Source organism: Colletotrichum graminicola (assembly GCF_000149035.1).
Source record: "Colletotrichum graminicola M1.001 genomic scaffold supercont1.112, whole genome shotgun sequence".
In the NCBI taxonomy this organism is placed as follows: domain Eukaryota; kingdom Fungi; phylum Ascomycota; class Sordariomycetes; order Glomerellales; family Glomerellaceae; genus Colletotrichum; species Colletotrichum graminicola.
Window position 1 is genome coordinate 98,912 of NW_007361116.1, and position 12,054 is coordinate 110,965.

Consider the following 12,054-nt stretch of genomic DNA (forward strand, 5'->3'; position numbering starts at 1 on the left):
TACGCAAAGGAGGCTCCAGGAGGGTCCGCCACTACCTTTAAGGGCCTACAACGTACGCCGTAGGGCCCCAACACCAAGCAGAGCTTAAGGGTTAAAATAACGCTTAAACAGGCATGCCTGCTAGAATACTAGCAGGCGTAATATACATTTAAAGATTTAATAATTCACTAAATTCTATAATTTATATTACTTATTATATTTCGCTATATTCTTTATTAATACTAAAACTAAGAGATCTATTATTAAAAGTTTTAATTATTTACTTATACCACTTAGAAGAGACGTCATTAAATTAGAGTTTAGTTATCCTCTAGCAGGCACTAAGCCCTACAGTAAGGCCCAGCTAAGAGGGCGTCCCCTAGAGAGGGGACCCCCTAACCTGCTAAAGTAATAGTTAGGTATATTTATAAAAGGTTATAAAGCAGTAACTTAGTAATAATCCCTCTACTAGTTTACTAATAAAGACCTTATTATAACTTTTACTTCCTCTAAATAACTAAGTTTAGATAACTTTCTAGCCCTAAGTAGTAGTTACCTACCTCTCTAGGCTAGTCTAAAAGCCTTACTAAGCTATTTAATTAGTAGTAGTAACAGGCAGTGTATATAAAAGGTAGAGACGTAATTAACGTAAGCTAATAACTTGCGCTTACTAGGGATTCCTTATTAAAGAGCAATAATTATAATGCTTTATCCCTAGCACGACGGAGTTTAATAAGATTACCTAGGCCTTCCGGCCAAGGGAGTACTTACTGGCTCTGTTAGTGTAACGTGCGTGCGGCCTAGAACATCTAAGGGCATTATAGACCTGTTATTACCTTGCACTTCTATTAGCTTAAGCTAATAGTCCCTCTAAGAAGCTAGCATACTACTAAAGTAATATAGGCTATTTAGTAGGTTAAGGTCTTGTTTATTATTATAATTAAGCAGATAAATTACTCTACTAACTAAGAATAGCTATACACTACTACCTATAAAATTAAGAAAAAGCTCTTAATCTATTAATCCTTATTATATTTAGACCTAGTAAGTTTCCCTGTGTTAAGTTAAATTAAGCCACAGGCTTTACCCCTAGTGGTGCCCTTCTGTTAATTTCTTTAAGTTTTAGCCTTACGACTATACTCCCCCTAGAGCCTAAGCACTTTAATTTCTTGTAAGGTGCTAAATAAGTTAAAAAATAACATTATCTAATCCCTAGTTAGTATAGTTTATAGTTAAGACTATAACAGTATCTAATTGTCTTTAATCCTCTAACTTTTGTTCCTAATAAATAAAAACATCCTTAGTAAATGCTTTTATAGTAGTTAGTCTTTAATAAATCTAAGAATTTTACCTCTAATAATTAAATACTAATGCCCCTAACTGTCCCTATTAATTATTACAGTAGTCCTAGAAACTAATAAAATAGAACTACACGTCCTATTCTATTATTCTATACTAATATATTTAAGTATAGGCCTGCCTAAAGCACTCTAATTTTTTTAAAGTAAAAGTCCTACTTCCCTAGCACACCTAGTAAAGGGCATATGGTTCTGCAGAGGGAAAGGCCTAGCTAGACTAGTGCACGCGGTGAGGTAGACTAGCTAGCTAGGCCTAAGGTTCTACTACAAGCTTTTTAACTATAACAACTTTAATATACGCTATTAAAGCTAGAATTACTATAGCTGCTAGCACCAGACTTACCCTCTAATTATTCCTTATTAAGGGATTTAAATTATACTTATTCTAATTATAAGACCTAAAAGAGCCCTATATTAGTATTTATTGTCACTACCTCCCTATGTCAGGATTAGGTAATTTACGCACCTGCTGCCTTCCTTAGATATAGTAGCCGTTTCTTAGGCTCCTTCTCTAGGGTCAAGCCCTAACCCTCTGTTACCTGTTATAACTATACTAGAACACTACTCTAGTATTAAAAGTTAATAGGGAAGAAATTTAAATAAACTATTGCTAGCGTAAGGCTATATGATTTAAGAAGTTATTATAAATCACTAGTAAGCCCTAAAGGGCATTGGTTTTTAATCTAATAAATACACCTCTTTATAAGTTAGGGTTTTTAGTATATATTAGCTCTAGAATTACTATAGTTATCTATATAGTAAGGTACTATTAAATAAATAATAACTTATATAATAAGCTATTTATAGTTTTACTATATAATTACTTATACTTAGATATATATAGCTTAATCTTTAAGATAAGTATATAACTACTAGTAAAATTAACTAAGTAACTATTATAACGCTAGGGTTAGCTATTAGCGCTATAAGTAGTACTAAAGAAGTTTAGTTACTAGTGTTACTTACGCTACATAAATAGCGCTTACGCCCTCTAGGACGGCCGTTTAGCTAGGCTAATAACGCCCTAGGAGGCTTCTACCTTCCCCCTCTAAATTCCCTAGAGCGCACTATTTGCTATGCTATGCCCTATTAGGGGGTTACGTAGCTTAGGGGCCCTAAGAGGAGAAACTAGCCCTATAGCTTTAGCTATTTAGCGTCTATTATAGGCGTTTTTCTCCTGTTACTTTATATAAGTATAGCTAGTAGCTATTTATCTATAGAACCTATCCTTTAAGACTAGAGGCCTAAAGACCCCTAATCCCTCTAGGCAATCCTAGATTAGCGGTCTGCCTAGGCGGCCACTATAGTAGGAGGTAACTTCTACTATAAACTCCCCGCGACTGAGGACACTGCCCTTTAAGGCTGTTTAAGGAGACACTATGTAGTAGTCTTTAAGATATAGGACTAGTTACGCCGTATTTCTATAGCGTGCACCCGCTAAGGGGCAGAGTAGCTGCGCTATGCTGCCTGTTAGGGCCGCACTTACTCTCTTCTTATAGGCCTACTGACATCTTTTAGGCCCTTACCCTGCTCTACTAGGTTTTAGCCTAAAAAAACATTTCCTAAAAAAAAGATTTATATAGGAAAACAAAAAAATTGACTTATAGCTACTAAAACCTTATCTAATCCTGCACGCAGCCCTGTGGCATGCCCGTCGCGCGACCTCGCCGTCGCTATTACTAGTTAATTATAACTACCTAACTTTACTATTACTATTACTAGTTAATTATAACTACCTAACCTTACTATTACTATTACTAGTTAATTATAACTACCTAACCTTACTATTACTATTACTAGTTAATTACTTATGCCTACATGCACCTATATACACTGCCTTTTTCCTCTTCTAGGGTATCTTTTTTTTTTCTAAGGTACCTTTTTTTCTTTCTAAGGTGCCTTTTTTCTTTTCTAGGGTACCTTTTTTTACCTAACTTCTTACTACTATATCTAACGCTATAGGACCCTAACTACTACAGGCCTTACTGCTTTATAACTACCTTAGCGCCCTTTATAAGCCTATCTTACTAGCCTAGCTATTATATAACACCTCCCTATCTAAACGCTAGTTTTTTAAACTTTAAGGCTAGTTTTCTTAGCTGCTATAGGGCCTACCTAGAGGTAAGGTAGTACACTCTACCTACTAGAAGGCGCCTTATAGCCTAGGGCTAGGTGTAAGAGGCCTAGGGCTAGGGCTACTGTTAGGCACTTCCTCTTCTAGGGTACCCTTTTTCTTTTCTAAGGTACCTTTTTTTCTTTCTAAGGTACCTTTTTTAGCTTCTAGGGTACCTTTTTTTCTTTCTAGGGTACCTTTAGCTTCTAGGGTACCCTTTTTTTTTTCTAAGGTACCTTTTTTTTCTTTCTAGGGTACCTTTTTTAGCTTCTAGGGTACCTTTTTTTCTTCCTAGGGTACCTTTTCTTCCCCTTCTAGGGTACTGTTTTTCCCCTTTTAGGGTATCTTTTTTACCTAACTTCTTACTACTATATCTTACGCTATAAGGCCCCTACTACTATAGGCCTTTACTACTATAGGCCTTATAGCTTTATAACTACCCTAGCGCCCTCTATAAGCCTACCTTACTAGCCTACTTACTATATAACACTCCTATATCTAAACGCTAGTTTTTTAAACTTTAAGGCCGGTTCTTTTAGCCACAATAAGGCCTACCTATAGGTAGTATAGTACACTCTACTTACTAAAAGGTACTCTATAGCCTTATACTAGAAGTAGTAAGTCTAAAGCCTAGGTCTACCTAAGTAGACCTCTATATCTATAGTCTTTATTTAGTTTTACTTTTTAAAAGAAATATTCTTTATACTTTACTTTTTCTATATCTATTTATCCTTATATGCCTTATATTACTTTACTTTCTTTTTCCTCTTTACTATTCTACTTCCTTTTTCTAGTGTATACCTAATAAAAAAAAACCTCCCCTCTAAAAATAAGATACCTACCTAGTATCTTAATAAGAAACTTATTTTTTAGTACCCTATTTTACCTTTTTAAGAAGGTTCCCTTATATATATAGGACCTAAAAGACTACTTATACTCTATTACACCGCCTTATACCTAACCTATATTTCCTAATTAATTCCCCTTAGGCACTTTCTTTTCTAGGGTACCTTTTCCTACTAAGGGGCCCTTCTTCCCGTCAGTAGGAGGCCTCCCTAGGGTACCTTTTCTACCTAGAGCCCCTTCTAGGGTACCTTTTTCTCTTTCCAGGGTAACTCTAGTCTATACACCTAGCCGCCCTCCTGCCCCCCTAGGGCACTTAGGCTCTTATAAGCGGCACTTAACCTCTAGTATCTTTTTCTAGGGTACCTTTTTTATTTACATAAGACTTAGCCGCACCGGAACGCCGGCGCGGCCTTGCTTATTCTCCTAACTGTCCGGTTGCCTTGCGCTCTCCTAGCTAGAGGCCGTTAAAGTTTATAAGGAAATTAAGGCAAAGGAGGGCTTACCTTTAGCAGATTATAATAACAAGGCTACTCTACTACTTACAGGACCCTTTTATATATCTAAGTCGTCTGTAAAGGATTTAACCCCGCTTGTGCTAAAATTATAATTCGCAAAATACCACTACTTGCTTTAAGAGCAGTAGAAGAATTACCTGCTAAGACGCTAAGCTAAAGCCTATTTATGTCTGTCTGTACGTATAGGAGGTATTATTATATTCTAGTATAGATTCTAACTTAGAGGCGTTTAGCTATTATCTAGCAGATAGTAGCGTTATAGCACTACCTAGTTAGACAGCCGCAAAAACTAATTATCTAAATAAGCAGTTCCTCTTATACTAAGCTTAATTACTATTACAACAAGGTTATTAGTAAGGTAAAACTAACCTGTCTTATGATAGTCTAAACCTAGCTTACGTTCCTTATTAGTAGGTAAACAATCTAACGCTTACTAAATTATGCTTTAGTATAATAAGAAGAGCTAATATTAAAGAATTAAAAAGCGACATTGCTATAAACGCTTAGCCGCTATAAGCCAGTTATCCCTATAGTAACTTTTCTAGTACCTCTAGCCTTAAATTTTAAGAGACTAAAGAATTAATAAGCCACACTTTCATAGTTTATATTTACACTAAAAATCAAAATTAAAAGGACTTTTACCCTTTTATTCTACTAGAGATTTCTATTCTCTATAAGCCCCCCTTAGGACACCTGCGTTATAGTTTAATAGATATACCGCCCTAGCTAAACTCCCTACCTAATAATATCTTTAACCTAGGTTAGCCCGTAAAGGACCTTAAAACTAGAAGTTAGACGTAAATCTAGCCTTACTTTATTAAATAAGTAAAAAAACAATAGGAGTAGTAGTATTTTACTAGCGCTAAAGCTCCTACCTATTCTACACCTCCTATATCTTTTTATAATATTAAACTAAAGTTAAGCTTAATAGGGTCTTCTTTTCCCACTAATTCTGCTAAGCCTATTCCCTTAGCTATAGTTTCGCTAGATAGTAAATAAGGACAGTAGGAATCTTATTAATCTATTTATACACGTTACTAATTAGATAATAAGGCATTTAGCTACCTTAAGAGAGTTATAGTTACTCCTGCTGTTTACCTACGCTTAGTTAAATTACTTTACTTTAATATTTAGAGCACTAGGCAGAAATTACATTACGTTAATACTACTTTCTAGCTATTGTAATACTATATTTTAATTAGATAGTTAGATTTCCCTTGTCTGTACTAGTTCTAAGTTAGTTATTAATCGTACGCTAGACGGCTAAAGCCTACTAAAGGCGTTAGAACCTAGATACTAAAAGCCTCTAGCTAGTTACCTAGCTAGTAGTAACCTACTCCCAGGCCGTCCGCCTAAAGCCTAACGTACCTAACCCTTAGAGCTAATCCTTATCCTAAAGTTATAGATCTATTTTACTAACTTCCCTTATCTATATTATTCTATTAACTAGAGGCTGTTTACCTTAGAGACCTGCTGTAGTTATAAGTACGACCTAGCGTAAGAATTATTCCTTCCTACGGATTTTTAAGGGACGTTAAGAGCGCACCGGACCTAACAGAAGTGCTAGGCTCTTCCGGCCGTTAAACCCTAGCTCTAGACAAACCGATTTCAAGGTAATAGACTGTTAAGAAGAAAAAAGAACTCTACCTAAGGCCCTTGCCGTTATCTCCACGTTTAGTTACGTTGCCGCGCAAAACCTATATCTAGGTGCTAGAATATTAACTGGCTTCTTTTTTGCTATACAGGGCATAAGTGCCTCTTTAAAACGGAACTTCCCTATAGCTTAGGATTAACTAACCTATATCTAACCGCTGTTTATATAGAACCTTTCCCTACTTTAGTCCTTTAAGTTCTTATTAAAGTATTTACTACTACTACTAAGATCTACACTAGAGGCCGTTCTACCTAGGCTTACGCCCTAGGCTTTGTCACTAACCTCTACGTCTACCTACTCCTTAGCGTATTGTTTCTACACTAAAGGTAAGGTATAGGTAAGTTACTTAAGCGCTATCTATTTTTAGGGCTAGTATATTTAGCAGGTAAGTTATTACACAGTCCTTAGCAGATTCTAACTTCTATAGCTACTATCCTGCTGTTAAGATATACTAACACCTTTTATAGTGTCTAATAAGTAACTACTCTAGCACCTTAACCTCGCGTTTAGTTCATCCTGCATCGCTAGTTCTACTTACTAAAAATAGCCTACTAGTGTTAATATATTTAAATACCTACGTTTAATTAAGTAATAAAGGCTTCTTATATATTTAAAGTTTAAGAATAAATAAAGGCTATATAGCGCCCCTAAGTCCCTAATTATTTGCTTTACCTTATAAAACTAAGTTTAATACTGCTATCCTAAGGGAAACTTTAGTAAAAACCAGCTACTAGAAGGTTTAATTAGTCTTTTGCCCCTATACGTATATTTAACAATTAATTTATACGTTAGAACCGCTATAAGCCTCTACTAGAGTTTCCTCTAGCTTCACCCTATACACGCATAGTTCACCTTCTTTTAGGTCTAACCCTATATACTCTTACTTAAATCCATCTAAGAACATTAAGATTAGTTAATAATACGCTAAAGCTCTTACCTGCATTCACTTTTATTACGCATAAGGGTTTAACACCTAAACACTTGCACATAAGGTTAACTCCTTGGTCTGTGTTTTAAGACAGGTCGCTAATAACTATTACGCTAGCATCCTTATAAACGTATACCTTAGCCTGCTAAAAGGTATTATATAAGGGGCTATAACACTCCCTAAAGAGAGCTACGTTCCCTAAGCTTTTATCCCTAACAGCAAGCTAATACTAGCCTATACTAGCAAAGTGCCCTAGCCGCAAGAGCTAGGTAATTTACTAGGCGTAAGTCTAGTCATAAGCGCTTCCCTTTTAATAATTTTACATACTGTTTAACCCTCTTTTTAAAGTGCTTTTTATCTTTTAATTACTTTACTTATGCGCTATTAGTCTCTAGCTAATATTTAGCTTTAGAAGAAATATACCTCCTATTTTAAGCAGTATTCCTAAACTACTTAACTTATTAAAGAAGCTTTATAGAGGCTTAGTGTCTAACCGTATAGGGCTCTTACCCTCTATAGCGTCCCGTTCTAGGGAACTTAGAAGGCACCGCGCTAAAAGCATCCTCTACAAATTATAACTTAGGCCTAGGGCCAGATTTTAAATTTAAGCTGTTACCGCTTCACTCGCCGTTACTAAGGCAATCCCTATTAGTTTCTTTTCCTCTGCTTATTAATATACTTAAGTTTAGTAGGTATTCCTACCTAATCTAAGGTTAACTAGTTAAAAAGTTAGGGGTTTTATAGCAAGAGTCCCTCTAGATCCTAATACAAGACGTTAGTTACTACGCAAAGGAGGCTCCAGGAGGGTCCGCCACTACCTTTAAGGGCCTACAACGTACGCCGTAGGGCCCCAACACCAAGCAGAGCTTAAGGGTTAAAATAACGCTTAAACAGGCATGCCTGCTAGAATACTAGCAGGCGTAATATACATTTAAAGATTTAATAATTTACTAAATTCTATAATTTATATTACTTATTATATTTTACTACGTTCTTTATTAATACTAAAACTAAGAGATCTATTATTAAAAGTTTTAATTATTTACTTATACTACTTAAAAGAGATATTATTAAATTAGAGTTTAGTTATCCTCTAGTAGGCGCTAAGCCCTATAGTAAGGCCTAGCCAGAAGGGCGTCCCCTAGAGAGAGGACCCCCTAACCTACTAAAGCAACAGTTAGGTATATTTACAAAGGGTTATAAAGTAGTAACTTAGTAATAATCTCTTTACTAGTTTACTAATAAAGACCTTATTATAACTTTTACTTCCTCTAAATAACTAAGTTTAGATAACTTTCTAGCCCTAAGTGGTAGTTACCTACCTCTCTAGGCTAGTCTAAAAGCCTTACTAAGCTATTTAATTAGTAGTAGCAACAGGCGGTGTATATAAAAGGCAGGGACGTAATTAACGTAAGCTAATAACTTACGCTTACTAGGGATTCCTTATTAAAAAGTAATAATTATAATACTTTATCCCTAGTATAACAAAGTTTAATAAGATTACCTAGGCCTTCTAGCTAAAGGAGTACTTACTAGCTTTATTAGTGTAATATACGTGCAGCCTAGAATATCTAAGGGTATCACAGACCTATTATTACCTCACACTTCCATCAGCTTAAGCTAATAGTCCCTCTAAGAAGCCAGCGTACTACTAAAGTAATACAGGCTATTTAGCAGGTCAAGGTCTTATTTATTATCGCAATTAAGTAGACAAATCACTCTACTAACTAAAAACAGCTATACACTACTACCTACAAAATCAAGAAAAAGCTCTTAATCTATTAATCCTTATTATATCTAGACCTAGTAAGTTTCCCTATATTAAGTTAAATTAAGCCGCAGGCTCCACCCCTAGTAGTGCCCTTCTGTTAATTTCTTTAAGTTTTAGCCTTACGACCATACTCCCCCTAAAGCCTAAGCACTTTAATTTCTTATAAGGTGCTAAATAAGTTAAAAAATAACATCGTCTAATCCCTAGTTAGTATAGTTTATAGTTAAGACTATAACAGTATCTAATTATCTTTAATCCCCTAACTTTTATTCCTAATAAATAAAAACATCCTTAGTAAATACTTTTGCAGTAGTTAGTCTTTAATAAATCTAAGAATTTTACCTCTAACAATTAAATACTAATACCCCTAACTATCCCTATTAATTATTACAGCAGTCCTAGAAACTAACAAAATAGAACTACACGTCCTATTCTATTATTCCATGCTAATATATTTAAGCATAGGCCTGCCTAAAGCACTCTAATTTTTTTAAAGTAAAAGTCCTGCTTCCCTAGCACACCTAGTAAAGGGTATACGGTTCCACAGAGAGAAAGGCCTGGCCAGACCAGTGCACGCAGTGAGGCGGACCGGCCAGCCAGGCCTAAGGTTCTACTACAAGCTTTTTAACTATAACAACTTTAATATACGCTATTAAAGCTAGAATTACTATAGCTACTAGCACCAGACTTACCCTCTAATTATTCCTTATTAAGGGATTTAAATTATACTTATTCTAATTACAAGACCTAAAAAAGCCCTATATTAGTATTTATTGTCACTACCTCCCTATGTTAGGATTAGGTAATTTACACGCCTGCTACCTTCCTTAGATATAGTAGCTATTTCTTAGGCTCTTTCTCTAGGGTTAAGCCCTAACCCTCTGTTACCTATTATAACTATACTAGAACACTACTCTAGCATTAAAAGTTAATAAGGAAGAAATTTAAATAAACTATTACTAGCGTAAGGCTATACAATTTAAGAAGTTATTATAAATTACCAGTAAGCCCTAAAGGGCATTAGTTTTTAATCTAATAAATACACCCCTTTATAAGTTAGGGTTTTTAGTATATATTAGCTCTAGAATTACTATAGTTATCTATATAGTAAGGTACTATTAAATAAATAATAACTTATATAATAAGCTATTTACAGTTTTGCTATATAATTACTTATACTTAGATATATATAGCTTAATCTTTAAGATAAGTATATAACTACTAGTAGAATTAACTAGGTAACTATTATAACGCTAGGGTTAGCTATTAGCGCTATAAGCAGCGCTAAAGAAGTTTAGTTACTAGTGTCGCTTACGCTACGTAAACAGCGCTTGCGCCCTCCAGGACGGCCGTTTGGCTAGGCTAATAACGCCTTAGGAGGCTTCTACCTTCCCCCTCTAAATTCCCTAGAGCGCACCGTTCGCCGTGCTATGCCCTGTTAGGGGGTTACGTGGCTTAGGGGCCCTAAGAGAAGAAACTAGCCCTACAGCTTTAGCTATTTAGCGTCTATTGCAGGCGTTTTTCTCCTGTTGCTTTATATAAGTGTAGCTAGCAGCCATCTATCTATAGAACCTATCCTTTAAGACTAGGGGCCTAAAGACCCCTAATCCCTCTAGGTAATCCTAGATTAGCGGTCTGCCTAGGCAGCTACTGTAGTAAGAAGTAACTTCTACTATAAACTCCCTATAACTAAGGACACTGCCCTTTAAGGCTGTTTAGGGAGACACCATGTAGTAGTCTTTAAGATATAGGACTAGTTACGCCGTATTTCTATAGCACGCACCCACTAAGGGGCGAAGTAGCTACGCTATACCGCCTGTTAGGGCCGCACTTACTCTCTTCTTATAGGCCTACTAATATCTTTTAGGCCCCTACCCCGCTCTACTAGGTTTTAGCCTAAAAAAATATTTCCTAAAAAAAAGATTTATATAGGAAAACAAAAAAATTAACTTATAGCCACTAAAACCTTATCTAATCCTATACGTAGCCCTATAGCATGCCTGTCACGCGACCTTACTGTCGCTATCGCTAGTTAATTATAACTACCTAACCTTACTGTTACTATTACTAGTTAATTATAACTACCTAACCTTACTGTTACTATTGCTAGTTAATTATAACCACCTAACCTTACTGTTACTATCGCTAGTTAATTGCCTACGCCTACGTGCACCTGCATGCACTGCCTTTTTCCTCTTCTAGGGTATCTTTTTCTTTTCCAGGGTACCTTTTTTCCTTTCTAGGGTGCCTTTTTTCTCTTCTAGGGTACCTTTTTCCACCTAACTTCCTACCACTATATCTAACGCTATAGGACCCTAACCGCCACAGGCCCTACTGCTTTATAACCGCCCTAGCGCCCTCTATAAGCCTGTCTTACCAGCCTAGCTATTATATAACACCCCCCTATCTAAACGCCGGTTTTTTAAACTTTAAGGCCGGTTTTCTTAGCCGCTATAAGGCCTACCTAAGGGTAAGGTAGTACACTCTACCTACTAGAAGGCGCCCTATAGCCTAGGGCTAGGTGTAAGAGGCCTAGGGCTAGGGCTACTATTAGGCACTTCCTCTTCTAAGGTACCCTTTTTCTTTTCTAGGGTACCTTTTTTTCTTTCTAGGGTACCTTTTTTAGCTTCTAAGGTACCTTTTTTTCTTTCTAGGGTACCTTTAGCTTCTAGGGTACCCTTTTTCTTTTCTAGGGTACCTTTTTTTTTCTTTCTAGGGGACCTTTTTTAGCTTCTAGGTACCTTTTTTTTCTTCTTAGGGTACCTTTTCTTCCCTTCTAGGACTATTTTTCCCCTTTAGGGTATCTTTTTACCTAACTCTACTACTATATCTACGCTATAGGCCCCTACTACTATAGGCTTACTACTATAGCCTATAGCTTTATACTACC

General features: G+C 36.0%; 3 non-coding genes across 3 annotated transcripts; all 3 read right to left on the reverse strand.

Annotated features, from left to right (window-relative positions):
- Positions 1 to 433: 433 nt before the first annotated feature.
- GLRG_12548 lies at positions 434 to 2,228 on the reverse strand. Its single transcript, XR_001139485.1, has one exon. It is a non-coding gene; the product is annotated as an 18S ribosomal RNA (ribosomal RNA).
- Positions 2,229 to 4,893: 2,665 nt separating this feature from the next.
- On the reverse strand, positions 4,894 to 8,426 carry GLRG_12549. Its single transcript, XR_001139486.1, has one exon. It is a non-coding gene; the product is annotated as a 28S ribosomal RNA (ribosomal RNA).
- A 183-nt stretch (positions 8,427 to 8,609) lies between these two features.
- GLRG_12550 lies at positions 8,610 to 10,404 on the reverse strand. The gene has a single exon (XR_001139487.1). It is a non-coding gene; the product is annotated as an 18S ribosomal RNA (ribosomal RNA).
- Between the last annotated feature and the right edge of the window lie 1,650 nt (positions 10,405 to 12,054).